The sequence below is a fragment of the Canis aureus genome, chromosome 4, assembly GCF_053574225.1.
Source record: "Canis aureus isolate CA01 chromosome 4, VMU_Caureus_v.1.0, whole genome shotgun sequence".
Classification (NCBI taxonomy): domain Eukaryota; kingdom Metazoa; phylum Chordata; class Mammalia; order Carnivora; family Canidae; genus Canis; species Canis aureus.
The window spans coordinates 79,306,135-79,328,202 of NC_135614.1; the positions used below are offsets into that span (position 1 = coordinate 79,306,135).

Genomic DNA, 22,068 nt, shown 5'->3' on the forward strand with positions numbered 1-22,068 from the left:
TATTGCTCAAGTTAGCGTGAAAAATGTTCTGGTTAGTTAGGGTGCTGGTATGAAGTGTGGAGAAAGAATTGGATGCAAGACTATGAAATTAAAACAGACAAGATTTGCTAATAGACTATGTTGAGATGTTGAGAGAAAGAATAACCTCAAGTTTTGAGGGGTAAGGAGTTTGAGAAATGGCAATGCCTTTTATGGAGTTAGGAAATGTGGAAAAGAAGTACATGTGGGATAAGTTCATGATACTTCAACATCCAAGACATTCTGGGGTAGGATTCTGGAATTCAGGGAGGAAAATTCCATGTAGATGGTTGTTAGGGACATCAACACACCTGAGGCTGACTGATGGGATATTGAAACAAGGGGTTTAAATGGGGAAAAGAGGTAAGGACTAATTTTGGGAGATGCTACACTTAGCAGATTGGGATCTTAGAGATGGGAAGAGCTTATTAAGGAAGGATGAAAATGAAATCTTCAGGAGATAAGAGAAAAATCAGCAGCATTTGGGATGCTAAGGAATGAAATCCTTCAATCTTCATTTCCTCCTTGCCACTCCTTTGTATGAGAGAATGGCAATTTTTATGTTTCACCTATTGGAAAGACCACTGGAGATTCAGAAAGATATTTGGCATTTTGATTATTATAAAGTTTTTTAATAGCAATGTACCTAGAACAATGTGTCTTCTCAGGTGTAGACCAAATACCTCAACTAAAGAGAAAGGTCTTGGGATCCCTGGGTGGCGCAGCGGTTTGGCGCCTGCCTTTGGCCCAGGGCGCGATCCTGGAGACCCAGGATCGAATCCCACGTCAGGCTCCCGGTGCATGGAGCCTGCTTCTCCTTCTGCCTGTGTCTCTGCCTCTCTCTCTCTCTCTCTGTGACTATCCTAAATAAATAAATAAAAAATATTTAAAAAAAAAAAAAAGAGAAAGGTCTTAAAATAGAGTTTTAAATCCTAGGATAGATTTTTAAATAGAGAAAATCATTTTAGCTATCAGCAGACCTTCATAAAAGTTTACATTTATAGCCTTTGAACAAAGTACTTAAGTTTTATAGATGATATATGCCTTTCCCAAAAGAGAGAAGGAAATCTACAGCTCATCTTTCTTTTTATTCCAGGGTCAATATGTTTGAGACATTTCAGTAGGAAAAGTGGCTGTTCTCAAATATACATTAGTATAATTAAGAGTAGACAAAAGTAGGAATACTTATTTCATAGCTCAAATTCCACAAGGGGCTAAAAGATAGAAATAGTAATGATAAACATTTTAAAAAGTATAAATAGGTCAACAGATTTCCCAAGAAATATCCATATGTGGTAAAGATCAAAGAAGAATTTAAACTACCAAACATGAGCTAAACAATTTTTAAACCTAAGTAACATTTTTTACCACAATTAGTTTCTCCTAAAATATCAATATGAAGAAAAATAACTCTTGTAGTTTATGTAAAATTTACAAAAAAATTTATTATGAAAAATGGGACAATTAGAAAAGTCATTCACTACCATTTTTTGTATCTACAAATTTGATCTGTTTTGTATTATTTTGTATTGTTATGCCTATGTTTACATCTATTTTTTAGAAGATTATATTTATTCATGAGAGATACAGAGAGAGAGAGAGAGAGAGAGAGGCAGAGACATAAGCAGAGGGAGAAGCAGGCCCCATGCAGAGAGCCCAATGTGGGACTCGATCCTGGGTCTCCAGGATCATGCCCTGGGCCGAAGGCAGCGCTAAACCGCTGAGCCACCCAGGTGTCCCCAACATCTATTTTTTGAAATATAATTTTGACAGTAGCTCTACAAATAAGCTATTTCCACGTAGCTTCAAAGCTTGTATATTCCTGAGTTTATCTTAGATGGTCTTCATTGTTAATTTAAAAAAAGTGTTGCACATGCTTCTTTTCTGCAGCTGTAGAATTTTTGTATATTCTCCCAACAGTTGTAGAACAGGATTCATTTTCCTTATGCATTGGATTGTTATATATGAGAGGCTCAAGTCTAGTGTATGAATTCCCCTGCTCACCATCCCCAGAAATGTATTTTACTTTTTGAAAGTCAAAAATTAGTTCTATGTATCCTAGGATTTTTAGATCTGAATCATATTCTTGGAGCAAAGTACTTTCCATCCACCCCCCACCATAAATGAAAATTTTCCCTCATTAGAGGCAAATATTCTAGTAGCAGAGGTTTTAAGCCTTTTTACATTCTAATATATTACCTTTATAATTCATAAGTACCAATGATCCTTATGCTATATGGATATTTGGGGATTTTGCTAACTGTTTTAAAAATTGTTATTTTATTCTGAATTCTTTGTAATTTTAATTAAAGTGCTCTGGTACTTCTGGAATTCTGTTCTATGGAAGTCAGAGTAAATTAGGTTATATAGAATACCTAAGATATAAAAATGTCAATATTGTCACTGGTGTACACATTGTACACCAGTGATCAATAAATAGCATGTTATAAGCTTCAAAGTTAGTGGCAAAAAAACCTCAACCAAACAAAAAACAAACAAACCGAAAACCCCACAGGAGTTTCTTGTTAGAGTTGCGCTAGCTTCCAAAAATAACTAATTTCTCTACATACACGTTAGATATATAAGTAAGTCAACGGCTGAATTCTTCCTAAACTGACATTTTTGGAAAAATGAAAAATAAGTGATTACACTTATTTACACTTATTTAAGACTATTAGTTTAAGTTATGTATGTGAGAAAATACATGTCCATGCATGCTCACAGTAGGGAAAGTGGAGAGAGAATTGGATCCCGGGAAAAAAACAACTAAAGTAAGTTCCTTCTGGGAAATATAGGTTCCAGATCTCTGAGTTGAAAGAGTAGAACAATTTCATGGTATGGGCAAATTCTCATAGATACAATTTTAATGATGTGGAGTACAAATTTTTACTCAATTTTACTGATGTGGAGTAAAAATGGAATATAAGTAATCATGCTTCTCATATCCTTTTCTTCTCTGAAGTAATTGGTTCCTTTAGGATTATTTTTGTTTGTATTGTTTTTGTGTTTGTTTGTATCACCTTTATTCTTTCCTTTGCTCTGATGGCCCTAAATCTTTTAATCTTGATTGTCCTCTCATATTTAGGAATAAAGGATCAATTTGATTAATGCTAACACATAGTATCTCTTTTGTGGTTACAGTGGAGTCCTACCCTAGATGAATAACTCAAAGTCTTCTTCAGAGGGTTCACAGACAGGCTGTCCACACATCATATGCAAGAAAGAATTTTATTCCAAGTTTACAACCCTCACTACTGGGAACCCAACCTCCTACGATTTAGATTGATTGGGCTAATGTGAAACTATCTTAAGGATTCAACCACTCTTGCTATTACGGCTATCTGCTACTAATGCTGTATATAAAGGAGATGTGTGATTGCTGAGGCTGATCTATCAACATATCTGCAGGAAGTTCTTCATTTAATATCTTATTGATTTTGTGAATGAAAGTGTTTAAATTCCCTCTTCAGATTGCTTATTGCTAGTTTACAGAAATAATTTTTTATACAGATTCTATATCATAAACATTCGACTTGTTTCAGGTTTTATTTTTATTGTGAAATTCCTTTGGATTTTTTATATTATCATACAGTTTGCAAATAAAGACAGGGTTACTTCTAAGATTATTATATTAATTCTTAATTTCTTTCATTTTAATTTCTTTCCTTATTGCACTTGTTCGGACTTCTAGGACAATGCAGATTAGAAGTGGTCAGTCTTGACAGCAAAAATGAGTGATTTTCCTTTAAGTTAGATATAAAGGAAATTTTTTGTAGGTTCCTTTTATTAAGTTTTAGTCTTCATTTGGTAAGAATATATATCATTCATGGTTGTGAAATTTCAATTACTTTTGCTGCATCTATTGAGATGATCATGTGATTTTCACCCTTTATTCTTTTAGTATGAATTGTTACATTGATTCGGATGCTACATCATATTTGCATTCCTGGGATAATCCTATTTCATTGTGCTGTTGTTTAATCTTTAATACATAACTGAATTTCATTGTCACTTTTCTTTTTTTTAGAGATTAGAGAGAGAGAGAGAGAGAGGTCAAGCAGGGGGAGTGGCAGAGATGGAGGGAAAAGCAGGCTTCTGGAGGCAGACACTTAACCAAGGCTGGTGCCTCCGGAGCCACCTAGGAGCCCCAATTTGTCCTTATTTTGAGCATATGTGTTTCCATGCTCATGGGAAATAAATAATTTGTCTTAATTTCTTTGTCTAGCATTAGTATCAGATTAATATTGGCTTCAAGGAATGAGTTGGAAAATAAATACTTTTTAAATGGAACAGTTCCTCTGAAAAGATTCAAAAGTTAGCTGAGTATCTCCTCCACAAAGGATATAAGGATCCCATCATATGATAGAGGATAAGCAGTGGTGCACTCTTGCCAAAGCCTCACCCTGAGTTTAGCAGGCCACATCTGGGAGGAATCTCACAAATGGAGAGCTTATCTGTGAGGGGCAAGGGACACATCAGTCATCTGCACCCTTGGTACAAAAACTAGAAGACAAGCCCCCAAAACATCGGGTTTAAAACCAACGGAGCTTATGTTCAGGAGACCCATAGGGCTGTAGGCAATGGAGAGTCTACTCTCAGAGGACTTACTGCAGGCTTACCCAGAAAGCCAAAACAAAAGCAGCAGTTTGAAAAGCACTTAGGCTATATATGAAGGATAGTCATCTGTTAATCTTAAAGCATCTGCCAGAAGGAAGAAGCCTATGGGGACCCTACCATGGAAAGAAGGCACTGGTGGACATTGGTGTATGTCCATTTTGTCTTCCTGTAATTTGCGAGTGCCAGCAGACACAGCCTGTTCCATGCTCACTGGAGGCCCTCCAAAAGTAAGAGGGCATGCTCAGCTTCTGTGCTTGCTGCAACAGCCCTACACAGGTGACCAGTTCCTGGCTCTGGTGGCCAGGTGGTCTTGCATTGCTGAGTCCAACAGATCTGAAACCATCTAAGAGACAATTCTTGGCAGGCTCCCACCCCCAAGGCACTGCACAGACCGAAACACATTCCCAGTCTTGCTGTGAAAGACCTAAGGCTTTAGCCTGAGGATCAGGATTTAGGTTTACACCACCTCTCAGGCTCTGGAAGTGCTCCAAGGGAACATAAGCTAGGGGATGCCATCTTTGTGATCTCCTTTGGCCTCTTTACTGCTTGCCAATACCTTCCATAAAGGAGCTCATATACAAACCTGGAGCCCCAATATTTTTCTTCAATGTTGCCAAAGGGCACCTCCAGATCTGGCCTAGAAGCTAACAGTGTTTATGATTATGGGCATATAGGACTGTATATATTTGCATACTTTAAAAACTGCTGCCTGAGGTTCTGGCTTCCAATCAGCCTGAAACTACGTACTAAGATCCCACAGTAGAAATTCAATGAACAAACTGGCAGTAAGTATGTGTCTATTAATTCTCTTAAATGTAAATGGAGTAAATTGTCCAGAGAACAGATTGGCTGAATGGATAAAAAGAGAGATTGGGGGGGGGGGGGTGGAGAGGGAGAGAGAGAGAGAGAGAAAGAGAAAGAGACTCATTTATATGTTTCCTATAAGGGACTCATTTCAGACGTAAGGACAAAGACTGAAAGTAAAGAGATGAAAGAGGATATTTCATAACAATGAAAAAGATGGAGTAGCCATAGTTATATCAAATAAAATTAGACTTTAAATAGACTGTATTAAAAGCCAAAGAAGGGCATTACATAGCGACAAAGAGGTCAGTCCAACAAGAGGACATGACATTTGTGAATATTTAATATGCCCAACATAGGAGCACATAAGTAAACTAAGCAAATATTAGAAAACCTAGAGGGAGAAATTGAAAGTGATACAATAGTAGAGGACTTCGATGCTATCCTTATATCAATAAATAGATGCAGACCAATAAACAAAGAAACAGGCATTCTGCAGGATAGATTGTGTGTTAAGTCACAAGACAAGTCTCAAATTTAACAAGACTGAAATCCTATTAAGCATATTTCCAACCACAAGAATAAAAAACTAAAAGTCAATAACAAGAGGAAAACTGGGGATCCCTGGGTGGCTCAGCAGTTTAGCGCCTGCCTTTGGCCCAGGTGCAATCCTGGAGACCCGGGATCATGTCCCACATTGGGCTCCCTGCATGGAGCCTGCCTCTCCCTCTGCCTGTGTCTCTGCCTCTCTCTCTCTCTCTCCCTCTCTCTCTCTGTCTCTCATGAATAAATTAATAAATCTTTAAAATAAAAAAGAGGAAAATTGGAAAATAACAAGTATTAGAGATTAAACACTATAGAACAAATGGATCAAAGAAACCAATGGAGAAATAAAAATGTACTTTGAGAAAAATAAAAATAGGAATACAAGATGCTAAAATATATGGGATACAGCAAAAACAGTTCCAAAAGAAAAGTTCGTATTAACAACAAGCCTACATCAAAGAAGGAATACCCAAAGAGCCAAACTTTACACCTAAAAGAACTCAAAGAACAAGCAAAGCCCAAATTTGGAATTATAAAAATCAGTGGAAGTAAATGAAATAGTGACTAAAAAGGCAAAATAAAAGATGAAACTAAAGCTAGTTCCTGTAAAAGTGAAAATGATAAATATTTAGCTACACTTACTAAGATAACTCAATTTAAGGAAATGAAATAGGAGGAGTCATAACTAATACCACCAAAATACAAAGCATCATGAGAGACTACTATAAACAATTATATGTCAAAAGAATCGGACAACCAAGAAATAATGGATAAGTTCTTGGAAACATACAATCTTCTAGACTAAATCAGAAATAAGTATAATATCTGAATAGACCAATCACTGGCAAGGAGATTCAAGTAATAATCAAAAACCTCTCACACAAAAGTCAAGGACCAGACAGCTTCACTCTTGAATTCTACCAAACATACAAAGAAAAATTGATACCAATTCTCAAACTCTTCCAAAAAAATTGCAAAGGAGGAATCACTTCCAAAGTCATTTTACAAAGACAGTACTACCCTGATACCCAGGTGTCCCTGAGAAGGACACCACAAACAAACAAATATAAAGAAAGTTACAGAGCCAATATCTCTAGTGAATATAGATGCAAAGTCCTCAACAAAATATAAGCAAACCATATTAAACAATTATACACCATAATAAATGAGATTTATTACGGATGCAAGGGTGGTTCAACATTTACAAGACCAACATGATACACCGCATTACCAAAACAAAGGAGAAAATTGTAGCGTTTCAACTGATGCAGGACAATTACTTGACAACGTATAACATCCATTTATAATAAAAACTCCCAACAAAGTAGATATAGAGGGAATGTAACTCAACATAATAGAGGTCATATATGATAAGCCCACAGCTAATATTCTCAGTAACAAAAAACTAAGGTTTTCCTCTAAGTTCAGCAAGAAGATAAGGATACCTAGGAGCCTACTTCTACTCAATATTGGCAACTGTAACCAGAAAAATTAGACAGGAAAAATAAATAAAAGACATCCAAATTGGTCAGGAAGAAGTAAAACTGTCACTATTTTCAGATAGCATGATGCTCTGTTTAGCAAACCCTGAAGATGTCATCAAGAACCTGTTAGAAGTAGTAAATTTGATAAAGTCTCAGGGTATAAAAGTCAATATACAAAAATGTGTTGTGTTTTTATACCCTACAAAATAAGAAATTAAGAAAACAATTCCATCTAAAACTGCATAAAAAAAAAAAAAGAAAACGGAGGGCTGGGCTGGCTGGTTGAGTCAGTAAAGCAGATGATTTCTGATCTCAGAGTCATGAGTTCAAGACCTACATCGAGTGTAAAGATTCCTCAAAAATAAATCTTAACTTTAATCAAAAAAGTGATGACCTACACTCTGAAAATTATAAGACACTGATGAAAAAATTTAAGACACAAATGAATAGAAATATATTCTGTGCTTATGGATTGAAATTATAATTGTTAAAATGTCCATGCTACCCAAATAGTCTACAGATTCCATGCAATCCTTATCAAAATTTCAATGGCATGTCACAAAACTAGAACGATAGTCCTAAAATTTGTATGGAATTAGAAAAGATGGCAAATAGCCACTTTGAGAAATAAAGCTGGAGGCATTCTAACCCCTGATTTCAAACTATACTACAAAACTACAGTAATAGGAACAGTATGGTATGGCATAATTAAAACCATATTGATCCATTAAATAGAATGGAGTCCAGAAATAAGCTTATGCATATGTGATCAATTAATTTTCAACAGAGGAGGTCAGATTTTACAATGGGGAAAGGACTATCTCTTTAAGGGTGCTGAGAAAAATGGACAGCCACTAAATTCAACACACAAAAGAATGAAACTGGAACGTCATTTTACACCATACACAAAAATTAACTCATGATGAATTAAAGATGAGTGTAAGATCTGAAACCTTGAGACTCCAAAAAGAAAATATTGGAACTAAGCTCCTTGACATTGGTCTTGGCGATAACTTTTTGGATCTGATTTCAAAGGTGAGAGCAATAAAAACAAATATTTAAAAAATGAGACTTTATCAAACTGGAAAGATTCTACACACAAACACCATAAATGAAATGAAAAGTCAACCTACTGAATGGGAGAAGATATTTCCAAATTATATCTGAAAGAAGGTTAATATCCAAAAATATATAAAGATCTAATTCAATAACCAAAAAAAAAAAAAAAAGAATCCAACAATCAGATCTAAAAATGGGAAGAGGATCTGAATAAACAGTTTTCCAAAGACCTGTGAACAGGCAACATGAAAAATATTCTCAATAGCAATAGTCAAGGAAATGCAAATCACAGAACAGTTACTATCAAAAAGACAAGAAATGACAAGTGTTGACAAGAATGTGGGAAAAAAGGGAACCCCTGTGCACTACTGGTAGTTATGTAAATTGGTACAGACACTATGGAAAATGGAATAGAGATTTTTCAAATAAATAAGAATAAAATTAGAATATGATGCAGCAACTCTACTTTTGGGTATTTATTCAAAGAAAATAAACACTAATTTAAAAAGATATATGTACCCCTATGTTCATTGCAACATCCAAGATATGGAAACAACCTAGGGGCTCATCTGTGAATGAAAGTATAGACTACTCAGCCATAAAAAAAAAATGAAATCTTGCAATTTTTGACAAAATGGAGAGACTTTTATGGGATTATGCCAAGTAAAATAATTCAGATTCAGTTACTGCTTTTCTGCTTTATTTTGCAAATATTTTTTTTTAAATTTAGAGTCAATTTGAACTATATTATAGTTCTTTTTAATGTACTTGAATTGCATGAAGATTTCTTGAGTTACAAACAAAAGGATGGAATTACATCTAATATGCTAGGATTTATATTTAAACTAAATCTTAAGGATTACAGTACTCACAGACTAAGAAATTCATAGTCCACGAGTTGCTTTAGTAAGAGTGGTTTCTAGAAAATATTGGAGAAAAATAAAAATAGGTCCAATGACCTAAGTATTGGAGGTGATCAAGAGAGTCAGCAAGTCTCATGGGGGATTTGAAGAGATGCATAGCAATAGGGAAAGGTTTTTTTCTTTCTTTCCCTTTGAGGTAAATGGACAGTTTAGTTATTACAGAGAAACTTTGAATATATTTGTATAATGAAAGAATGGAATCATATATATAACAGATAAAGAAACATGAAAAGTAAACTGGTAAAAAATATCCTGTGTGATTCTGTGGTAATTTTTACAACTGTAATCAAAAGATTATATTCTATTTTGATGTTTGTTTACCCTGCTAGAATATAAACTGCATTATATCTATCTTGCAAACTTTTATATTCTCATTGTCTAGCAGAGTAGCACTCAATAAATTCTTGAAGCAATTTATGTAAGATTTGTAAAGAAATAAAAATAAAAGACTAAGAACCATAAAATGGATAGTTACTAATCCTAGACAAAAGAGAATACCTTCTTCCACTAAAACTCAAGATCAGGATGAGGCAAGTAGAAACAATTCAGGATTGTGATTGATCTACCTACACGTTAGGTATTTCAAAGCTGACTGCTCACTTTCACTGTAACTTTGAATAGAAGAACTCTACTGAAGACTGAAAGTCACAAACGTAATATAATTCAGTGATGTAATATAATTTTTTAAAGAGATAAGCAACATGAAGTTGAGTCCAGCAAAAATATGTGCCATTCAAATCTGATTGTTCCAATATTAAGAGATTTATTAGTACATTGTTCTACACTTTCATAGATCATACGGGTGTACTAAATATCTGTTACCCTGATTGTATCAATCTACTCCTGTAACTCCTCCAGAATGGAGTAGATGTTCCTCCAAAGCAGAAACCACTTTATAATCTTCTTTATAGATTAAAAAAAAAAACTAGCATGGTAATAAACACTGTTAGAAAATACCCACCCAGTAAACATTTATAATTACTAAACCAAGTAGGAAGAAGCACAAGTAACATTTTGAAGATTGATAAGTGCTAGATGATATTCAAATGACCTCAGACATCTAAGGCTCAGTCAGTAAAGCATGAATACAACACCTCAAGTTTTCCAGTTGTTTCAGCTTGAACAGTGGAATGCCTGAATTAGGTAATTAGTAAGTATTTCCTACTGACTTCTTTGAGGCTTGGGCAAAAATCTTAATATATTATATATGTGAGGTATGTCAATTTCCTAGCCCATTAAAAATAATAATTATAGTTTATCCTTACAGAATTTTAGATTCAAGTGTGACTTTGAAATTGACTTTAATCACAAGCTAATGGGGGAAAATAAGTAAAAAATTTATAAAGTGCATGTCCAAATTAGGTGATAATAAGTATAACTAGCACCTACTGAGTCTTTACTATATTAAAGTCACTATGCTAATCCCCTCAAGTCTTATTGCATACAACTCTCTCAAGACTCTGACCTGGGTCCAGGTGTGATCTAAAGGTCGTCTTACACTTTTGGGAGCAGCATCCACTCTAGACATTTTCTTGGCATCATGGATAACGGAAGCACAGGAGAATAAGTAAACCCATAGGAAAATATAAATGCTCCAATTTCATCACATCTGCTGATACTTCATTGGCTGAAATATAGTGTATGGTCAAGCCCAAAGAGGGGACTATACACCATGCACAAAGGTATACACCGCCCAAAGGAAAGTTTTTGCAGTGGGGGAAAAGAGTGACTATTTACTGAATAATGATCTGTTACACATTGGAATGCATCAAAGTACACAGTTATAGATAATACTGGACCAGACAGGGAATGCTAAAAGTCTGGCTAAAGAAAATGCAAGCGACTTCATAATTCAGTTATTTTCAATTATAATGTGGCATCCGGCAGAGTTCCTGCAGGGAACAGATGGCACATGAAATTTTGTAATATAGAAGTTTAAAGACAGAAAGCTTACAAGACAGAGAAGGAGAGAAACCATAAGAGATATTGAGCTATAGGAAACACACTGAGGGTAGCCGGAGGAGAGGTAGGTGGGGGAGTAAGGAGGGCACATGATACAATGAGCACCGGGTATCATAAGCTATTGATGAATCCCCAAACTCTACCACAGAAACTAATAATACACTATAAGTTAATTCATTGAATTTAAATTTATTTTTTAAGAAGTTATAGTGAGGGTACAAACTACAAAGGATTGTACAATAGTTTGGCACTAGCAAAGGAGGTTTCCAGCAACACCCCTGATTCTCAAGACACAAGTAGGAGAGCCATGGCAGCAACACACTGATGAACTGTATCAAAACGATTGACCAAAGAAGCTGTGCCCTTGGATCTAGGCTGTCATCAGCCTGTGGTAACCCCATGGGTGGCAAGTTAAGTAGATGTATTTCCGAACTTACCATTCTCATTCTTGCCTATAGCCATCTGCTTCTTCCCATTGGTACACCTAGAAAAAGATTCAGACGATAACCAAGTCAGCCTAACTGATGATTTCCATAGAGGATAGGGAATTCTTTTCAGGGGCACTAAGAACATTTTCTATATAGTGTGCTAATTAATTTATATTTCAGTATAACTTTCAGGTGATGTATAGTTATCTCTGTAATACTGCCTTCCCTGTGTATTGCTACTATACTGCTACGATATATACCATTCCTTATTGAAGGAAAGATGCAGAGTTGTAAGTAGAGAGTTTTCAGTTACACATAGGGCAATTTAGAGGGTGTTTGGCACAGTCCATACTGAGCTAACACGGTCTTCCGAATTGTTAAGATTAGCAGTCTCTGTACTGGTCTAGCCATCTGAAATTTTGAGTGTTCTGTTTTTCGAAATTCGCGTATGTGTGTATATGTGTGTTATAGTTGTGAACATCAAGATATCATAACTTTTAAGGACCCCTGTCATAACAAAACACAGATATGCCTGGATATGAATCTTAGGACATTAGCTAGATGTTTGAAAAAGACATTCAAATTCTCTATATATCAGTATTTATAAGAACAAAACAAGAATTACATAAGATATGGGGAAAGGCTTGAGAATGATGCATTTTACATTGGGTGTATGCATTGTATGGGAAGGATTATCCATAAATTAAGCTAATAACTCAATCCCAAAGACCAGCATTCTTTAGGAAATCTCATATACCTATTATAGCATGAAATACATATTTTTAAAATTTCCCAGCTACTTTTAACAATATTTGATATGAACAAATCCATATTTTTGCAGAATTAAACATCTCTCAATGTTGATCCATTTTCTTACCATTTTTAAAGATAAGATCCTTTTTAAAAAAATATGAAAGGGCTTCAAATTTTGTGCTGTCCGAAATTCCCCAATAATAAGCACATGGCATGATTACATAGAAATTACAGATTTTACACATCTAGTTTTTGAATTGGAATTTATAAGGAAAGAAGCTGGAAATACGATATTTTAAGAAATAATTTAGGCGATTTTTATCATGCTAATTGTAGAAGTGTGTGAAATACTATTTTCTTTCCATTTTTTTTTATCTTGAACAACGTAGCTCAGTTTATCGTAGAAGGCTATCCATACATTACCTTGAAAATAAACCCAATGCTTATAAATTGTCTTTTCCACAATTATCATCTATGTTGTTATAATGGATAAACGCTTGTCTCACTTGCCATTATTATACCATTATTACTCCTTTTATAAACATTCTACTTAAACACAGAGGACTTTAAAAATAGCTTTCAACCTGACAATTTATAGTTTTCTACTATAAAACTTTTCAAATTTTTACCTATTAAAATGGACGGTGTCCCGCCCCAAAAATATATTAAAATTCTAACACTATAACATGAGGAAAGTATTTAGAGAGAACATCCTTAAGAATAAAGTTAGCATTGATACCATTAGAATGAACTCTTACTAAGGAGGCCTTAATAGTTTCCTTATCTTGACCCAGTTTTAGTTTGGCTTCTTCCTGACTCTGAGGCCCTGAACTCTTTTTTTTTTTTTTTTTTTTTTTTTTTTTAGAACATTCACTTAGAAAACTTGCAATTGTAATTTTTTTCTCTGTCCCTTTAAGATGTAACTCTCCCAGCCTCCTGCAGATTTAATAACCCAGCATGGTCTTTCTCAAAGACCTGGGAACCATCCATTTAAATGTAGTCCTCAAGCAAGAGAGAGTCCGCTCTCTCTTGGTCTCTGTGGAAGAGTGGGAGCCTGACTTCAGTTAGCACCAGTTGGCAAACCCTGTTGGGCTAATCACAGTAGCCAACCTCCCCTCTAATCAGCTCTAGTACTTTTATGCTACTTCACCCCAGAGGTTAAAAAGTCTCTTGCCATTTATCTCAGTTGAGTTCAATCTGGATCCTCTATTACAATAGTCTGGGCCCTTCTTGCAATAGTCCTGAGTAAAGCTTTTCCTTGTGCAACTTGTCTGATGCCATTTTAATTCAGCAGCCCTAATCTAACACAACTAGAATCTTTAAAGAGGGGGAGATTTGGGCAGAAAGAGATACACAGAGAGAATGCCTGTGGAGATGCAGACATCTGAATGATGCTGCAGGAGCAACCAATGTGAAAGATTACTAACCACCTACCAGAAGCTAGCAGAGACACATGGGATAGACTCTGTCACAATCCTTGATTTTGGATTTCTAGTCCCCAGAACTTGTATAAAACTTTTTGGTTGTTGTTTGAATTCCATTTGAATTCCTTTGTTACGGCAGTCCTACGAAGCGAATACGTTCATGTTGTGAAAATGTCACCAATTTAGCTGAGAAAACTACTAGTCAGTCTTCAAGACTGACTGTGCTTGCTAGATGTGGGGACTAAAACAAATCATTAAATTTTCTAAGTCTCCACAGCTTCATCTGCAACTGAATGACCTAACGTTTGAGAGGGGTTGGCTCAAACTAGGGCTAAATGTCTTTGTTATTTTATTTTCCTTCTCAATTGACAGATAATTTCCTAAGGTTAGGATGCAGAGCAAAAAGTTTTTCAAAAGTGCAGCAAGAGCTAAACACTCAGAGGTAGGGTCACTTTAACAGGTAGGATGAACTTGGAATTTCCAAACCCTGCTTCTTTGCATTCACTCTTTTATTTGCATTTTCCACATATTGTGTTAAGCTTTATCCAATGTACAAAACCTTAAAAATGTCTATGTATTTCCACTCCAAACTAGCTTATTTCACTGATATATAACACCATCTCACATCAAACAGATACAAATATATATTCTGTTTTCATCACACCCACCTTACGTGAAGGTGAAATATCCAAATTATTCAAGTAGAAACACTCTCCTCTTTTCTATCAAGAAATCATAACCAGTGACCTAGAAAACTTATATTTCCATTATAAGCCTCTGCTTTTTCATCACCACCATGTTTTTTAATAGCACTTCATGTTAATGTTTGTACTTAGTAAAGTAATATGAAGGATAGTGTAATACTTCATGGAATCCTGTAATTTATAAAAGGAGAGGTTTTAAAATAAGCTAACAATTTTATGATACTCTTGTGTTTTTCTAGCCCTCACAAACTGCTGAGAGAAAATAAACACAGACACATTTAATGTCTGGGTTAGTGCTAGCTTGACCAGGTTCTCTGCAAGGCATTTGTGCCATAATTGTTGTTGTTGTTGTTTTTTTAAGTTACACTAATCAAACACGAAAACTAATAACAACAAATGAAAAAATAAAAGTAAGTTTAAATAGAATAATTACCTGTTAAGAATAATCAAGTTGAGCGATGGCTGAGCCACCAAGGTGGCTCAGCAGTTTGGTGACTGCCTTCGACCCAGGGTGTAATCCTGAAGACCTAGGATCAAGTCCCACATTGGGCTCCCTGAATGGAGCCTGCTTCTCCCTCTGCCTGTCTCTGCGTCTCTCTCTCATGAATAAATAAATAAAATCTTAAAAAAAAAAAAAAGAAAATAATCAAGTAGAGAACAATGGTTAAGAACAGAAACAAATGGTGGACGTTGTTACTTTCCCTACTGCTTTATCCCAAGAAAATTATTTTAATGGTGAGTTAAGAATTTTGATAATTCTATTTTATGATCAGTTAATCATATTAGTGTCTGCATTCATAGATTGGGTGAACTGAATGCTTTCAATAAAATTTCTAAAATTTATCTGTTGAACTAAAGATAGATATAGAGAGGTCATCGGACAAAAGATATATTCTTTCAAGTAATAATTTTAATCTTCTTAATCCTGGGTTAATTAACAGCTTCTTAAAATAATCATATCAGTCCTTTAATGCACAGATCAAATAGGAGTTTGTAAAAAGGGCTTGGATATAATCACCAAATAGATGAATGGTGATGAAAGCAATTTCAGCTGCTGGAGATAAAGAGATTCCTGTTCATTTCCTCCTTTGGCAATGGACTTCCAGCAAAGACCATATTAGCTCTCTGATCCAGTACTATGGAAATTTCTGGGTTCAACTACTTTGAATTTTATTTATTTCCATATATTATTTGGCGCATGAAGCCAAGCCCTTTATTAGACACTGAAGTCACAGTATGTATGAGTAGATGGCATCTTATAACCTGTAGAGGAGGAATGGTGGTGGCTTAGGGCCAGTAGGGAGTGGAAATACAACGATGACTTCCAATAAACACATTCAAAAACAGGATTTTGAAAGGAGAGCATCACAGAAGCAAAAAAATGCCTAGATGGGACAGCCTTGGTGGCTCAGTGATTTAGCGCTGCCTTCAGCCCAGAGCGTGACCCTGGAGACCGGGGATCGAGTACAACGTTGGGCTCCCTGCATGGAGCCTGCTTCTCCCTCTGCCTGTGTCTCTGCCTCTCTCTCTCTCTCTGTCTCTCATGAATAAATAATCTTAAAAAAAAAAAAAAAGCCTAGATGGGAAATAGAATAGTAACAGACCAGCTCTAAGGTTATTACAATAGTCCAGGTAGAGAAATGATGAGAATAATCTAAGGTTTTAGCAAAGATGACAGAAAGAATTAAACCCTATTCACAAGGCTTGTAGACAAAGTGGACATGGAAGAGGAGATTTTTATCAGTAAAGGATATCCCTTTAAATTTTAAATTCAATGACTGGTGAATAATGAAGACATTAACAGAGATGAAGAGTGTACATAGTTGCCAAAACATATTGGAAGAGAATGCCATTTGCTATCAGAGATAATGAGTTTCAGAAACCAGGTGAATATCCAAGACCAATAGGAAATTGATCTTCAGCTTTAAGAGAAACACCTGGAGATAAACAGTAGTAGAATTTAGAGTCGATAGACTTTGAAAAGGACATATTAAAGGTATCTTTTTTTTTTTTTTTTTTAAGATTTATTTATTTATTTATTCCTAGAGATGCAGAGAGAAAGAGAGGCAGAGACACAGGCAGAGGGAGAAGCAGGCTCCATGCAGAGAGCCTGACATGGGACTCGATCCAGGGTCTCCAGGATCACGCCCTGGGCTGCAGGCGGCGCTAAACCGCTGCGCCACCGGGGCTGCCCTAAAGGTATCTTTTTTAAACTTATTTTAAAAACCTTGAGTAATATTAAGCACTTAAAAGAGATCAGAAGATATAAACTTGGTCCTCTCTCCATTTTTGAGAGCTGTTGGGCAGAATTGAAGGTATATTTTCAGCATATTTCTTCCTACTATTCTATACATGAGTTGATTGTCCCCTACAAATTCCCCACCATTCAATACAGAGGGAAAAAAAGCAAAGAAATAAACAAAAAAATAAAACTTTAGTTTAATCTCATTGCTTTTTTAAATTTTTTTAATTTTTTATTTTTTTAATTTATTTTTTATTGGTGTTCAATTTACTAACATACAGAATAACCCCCAGTGCCCGTCACCCATTCACTCCCACCCCCCGCCCTTCTCACCTTCCACCACCCCTAGTTCGTTTCCCAGAGTTAGCAGTCTTTACGTTCTGTCTCCCTTTCTGATATTTCCCACACATTTCTTCTCTCTTCCCTTATATTCCCTTTCACTATTATTTATATTCCCCAAATGAATGAGAACATATAATGTTTGTCCTTCTCCGATTGACTTACTTCACTCAGCATAATACCCTCCAGTTCCATCCACGTTGGAGCAAATGGTGGGTATTTGTCATTTCTAATAGCTGAGTAATATTCCATTGTATACATAAACCACATCTTCTTTATCCATTCATCTTTCGTTGGACACCGAGGCTCCTTCCACAGTTTGGCTATTGTGGCCATTGCTGCTAGAAACATCGGGGTGCAGGTGTCCCGGCGTTTCATTGCATCTGTATCTTTGGGGTAAATCCTCAGCAGTGCAATTTCTGGGTTGTAGGGCAGATCTATTTTTAACTGTTTGAGGAACCTCCACACAGTTTTCCAGAGTGGCTGCACCAGATCACATTCCCACCAACAGTGTAAGAGGGTTCCCCTTTCTCCGCATCCTCTCCAACATTTGTTGTTTCCTGCCTTGTTAATTTGCCCCATTCTCACTGGTGTGAGGTGGTATCTCATTGTGGTTTTGATTTGTATTTCCCTGATGGCAAGTGATGCAGAGCATTTTCTCATGTGCATGTTGGCCATGTCTATGTCTTCCTCTGTGAGATTTCTGTTCGTGTCTTTTGCCCATTTCATGATTGGATTGTTTGTTTCTTTGGTGTTGAGTTTAATAAGTTCTTTATAGATCTTGGAAACTAGCCCTTTATCTGATATGTCATTTGCAAATATCTTCTCCCATTCTGTAGGTTGTCTTTGAGTTTTGTTGACTGTATCCTTTGCTGTGCAAAAACTTCTTATCTTGATTAAGTCCCAATAGTTCATTTTTGCTTTTGTTTCTTTTGCCTTCGTGGATGTATCTTGCAAGAAGTTACTATGGCCGAGTTCAAAAAGGGTGTTGCCTGTGTTCTTCTCTAGGATTTTGATGGAATCTTGTCTCACATTTAGATCTTTCATCCATTTTGAGTTTATCTTTGTGTATGGTGTAAGAGAGTGGTCTAGTTTCATTCTTCTGCATGTGGATGTCCAATTTTCCCAGCACCATTTATTGAAGAGACTGTCTTTCTTCCAATGGATAGTCTTTCCTCCTTTATCGAATATTAGTTGACCATAAAGTTCAGGGTCCACTTCTGGGTTCTCTATTCTGTTCCACTGATCTAGCGTCTGTTTTGTGCCAGTACCACACTGTCTTGATGACCACAGCTTTGTAGTACAACCTGAAATCTGGCATTGTGATGCCCCCAGATATGGTTTTCTTTTTTAAAATTCCCCTGGCTATTCGGGGTCTTTTCTGATTCCACACAAATCTTAAAATAATTTGTTCTAACTCTCTGAAGAAAGCTTTTTTTTATATTTATTTATTCATGAGAGACACAGAGAGAGAGCAAGAGAGAGGCAGAGACACAGACAGAGGGAAAAGCAGGCTCCCTGACGTGGGACTCAATCCCGGGTCCCCAGGATCAGGCCCTGGGCTGAAGGCAGGCGCTACCCCACTGAGCCACCTGGGCTGCCCCTGTTTCTACTTTTAAGGATGTTTGTGATTACATTAGACACACCCCGATCATTCAAGGTCATCTCCCTTCTTAAAGTCAGCTAATCCTTAATTCCATCTCTACCTTTCATTCCTTTTTATCTTGTAATGTAACATTTTCATCTGTTCTGGGAATTGGGACTTGGACATTGTTGAGGGTCATTAGTCTGTCTTCCACATTGACAAATTTAGCTCAATGAAATTATCTTGTCATTTTGATTAGATAAATATTCTCTATATTAATCCTCACCATCTAATTTTACTTTTATGCAACGTTCTGAGTATAAGTGGGATTGAGGCTCTGTGGTTTCTATGACCTTAAATTTTGTGCATGGAGAGCAGGCATCCTCAGATCCCAGGTGAAATTAGGAAATTCTCTTTCACATGCTTGGCTGCCCTGGATTGGAGAACTTTGATGTATAATGAGTCCCACCTGGTTTAAGCACAGCTAGCTATCACCAAAACCCATTGTGCTACATCAAATATTCCAATCACAGTGACTGTTTTGTTTTGATTGTTTAGTCTTTGCCATTCACAGCTGATCTCAGTGCTTTGTCCCCAGGTAGGATGTAGAGAAAGTGCTAGATCCACTAGATAATGCACAGGTCAAGTGAATGTGGTGGTGCTGCTTGAAGCTCATCTGGCTATTATTCTCCATGCCCAACACAGGGGCTCTCCACACTGAATCTATCCTCCAGGATGCCCTCTATTCAGCTCCCAAAAATGCAGCTTCAGGCTTCTCCATTCATTTGAAGCTTCTCCTAAAACTCCCAACTCCCACCTTGTAGTTTGGTTTTGAGGCAGCAAAAGTATGGGAACTGGCCTTTCATATCTTCACTCTCCAACTTCTTTAGGTCAGGAAAGGGAGTTATCTTTCTCACTTTTCTCCTTGCTGCATCCTCCTTCTACCCTATGGCAACAAACACAGTAGAAGGTTTTTGGAAACATCCATATTATATAAGGGGTATTGAAAATGTCTGCATTATGTGAGAATCTAGAATCTGATCTGGGAGTCAAGGTATAATTTTTTAACTAAGGATTTCAGATGATGAAAATTTTCAATACCCCCAAATATTCACTCACTGTATATAAATGAACTGTTTAAAGGGATTCAATCTTTTATTCCTATTCTACTTAACTTCAAGGCATTTGCATGTTCCTGAAGAGGCAAATGATGTTTTTTTTTTAATTTTACATACCACAACATAATACTTATTACTCAGTAACTCTTTTCTACACATATACTGATAAAATTGTGCTTCAGAAAATGGAAATGCCTTTTTCCAAACCAAAGGGGATTGAAAATTGTACTACAAGGCACATAGCATAAAAGCACTGTTAAAAAGAAAGCTGTATGTATTGGTATGGTTTTTATTACTCTTAATTTGGGATGAAATTACTCACTTCACAGTAAATATACCATTTTTCATTAGTAAATATTATACATCCTGCCACTGAGTGATGTGATGAGTTTTTACTTCTTGAAGAAATACTTTAAGAGATCTCAACCTATTCTTCTATCAAAGCGTATTGATTTGCAATGAGTGTTTCACAAGTGTTTTCCTTTTATCATAATATCTTGGAAAAAAAAGGATAGATCTTGAGATGCAGTACCACTCCAGAACAAAATCATGTGGCATTTACTGACAGTATGTTAAATGTGAAACTGGGGTCATATAAATGTTACTTTTCCAGACCCTTTTTCTTATTATATCTATTGATTTGACCGATTTTAAATATCTGAGGCATTTTAGTTATTTTTAAATGATACATTGAGAGATGCCTCTGAGGCTCAACAGTTCAGCATTTTCCTTCAGCTCAGGTCATGATCCCGGAGTTCCAGGATCGAGTCCCGCATCAGGCTCCTGTGTGGAGCCTGCTTCTCCTCCCTTTGCTTATGTCTCTGCCTCTCTGTGTCTCTCATGAATAAATAAATAAAAATCTTAAAAAAATAATAAATGATACATTGATTCAATAATGTTTGAGTTATGTTTGAGACAAACAGATAACCTTAGCGTTGATAAAAAAAGAAAATACAAATGAACTGTATAGAAATAAAATGTGAATAAAAGTACAGATACATGGTATTAAAATATAAAATTTAAATATTAGATCCTAAAACTGAAGTTTTTTTGCTAATAATTTTGAAAATGTATTAAGTGAACAAGTTCTCTGAAAAATGTGATTTGACTAAACTATAAAGAACTAAAAATTTAAATAGACATTTAACTGTAAAGAATCTCAATTAGTAACTTCTGATTTTTCCTCAAAAAAAATCAAATAACTTTAGAATATATATTTTTCCTAAACATTTATAGAGCGATAAGTCCAATGTCATGCATATCCTTGTGGAGAATTGAAGACATAAAAATATTGAGCTTCTAAAAATGAAATGTAGTAAACATACATATGTGTATATGTGTATTAAAAGATAATATATAATATATCAGTGGTCTTTTTTCTAGAGACTCTAATTTTAGAACAGAAAATTTATCAATAAGACTTTAGATATTAACAAATTAAAGAGTAGAAACTGTACAGTTGTAACAATACACAGAAAAAGTGGCCAATACAATCATATGTCATTGAATGATTAGAAAGTTTGTAAGTAAGCAAAAAGAAGAAACTATTAAGAAAAAAGAAACTATTTTAGTGTAATATTGAGAATATAGAGAAAACTAAAATAAGATGCCATATACTACAAACAATATGTAAAATACATTATATCAATTCTGAGAAAATTATACTTATTAGAAAAAACTATTCAAAATACAAAATAAGTCCTATAAAATTGATGGAAATATTATTTTTATAGAAATATTAATGATATCAAATGTGACATGCTTTTTATACTAATCTATATATTAAATATAATTGAAATCTCAATCCAAACAGAATTATACTCATGCATATGTCATAATCAAATTTAGACAGGCCTTACACATTACTGGGGATATGATGGACTACAAAATAAATAAAAATGTAAAAATAATTATCATTACATGAGAAGGAGGTGAAAACTTATCTCACAACATAAACAATTAATCAAGATGTAACATTGAATTAAATGTGCAAGGGAAATTTATATATTTTTGGGAGATGATCTAACTTTGTGGCTTTGGATAAGGAAAAATTTCTTAAGAT

The 22,068-nt window shown here is 35.4% G+C and overlaps 1 long non-coding RNA gene across 2 annotated transcripts in view; it reads left to right on the top strand.

Annotated features, from left to right (window-relative positions):
* The first annotated feature begins 292 nt into the window (after nt 1-292).
* LOC144313054 (uncharacterized) overlaps nt 293-22,068 on the top strand; it is a 162,644-nt gene continuing 140,868 nt past the window's right edge. For both annotated transcript variants that reach the window (XR_013378752.1, XR_013378750.1), the window contains exon 1: nt 293-381. This is a non-coding gene — a long non-coding RNA (uncharacterized LOC144313054). The remainder of the gene's footprint in view (nt 382-22,068) is intronic.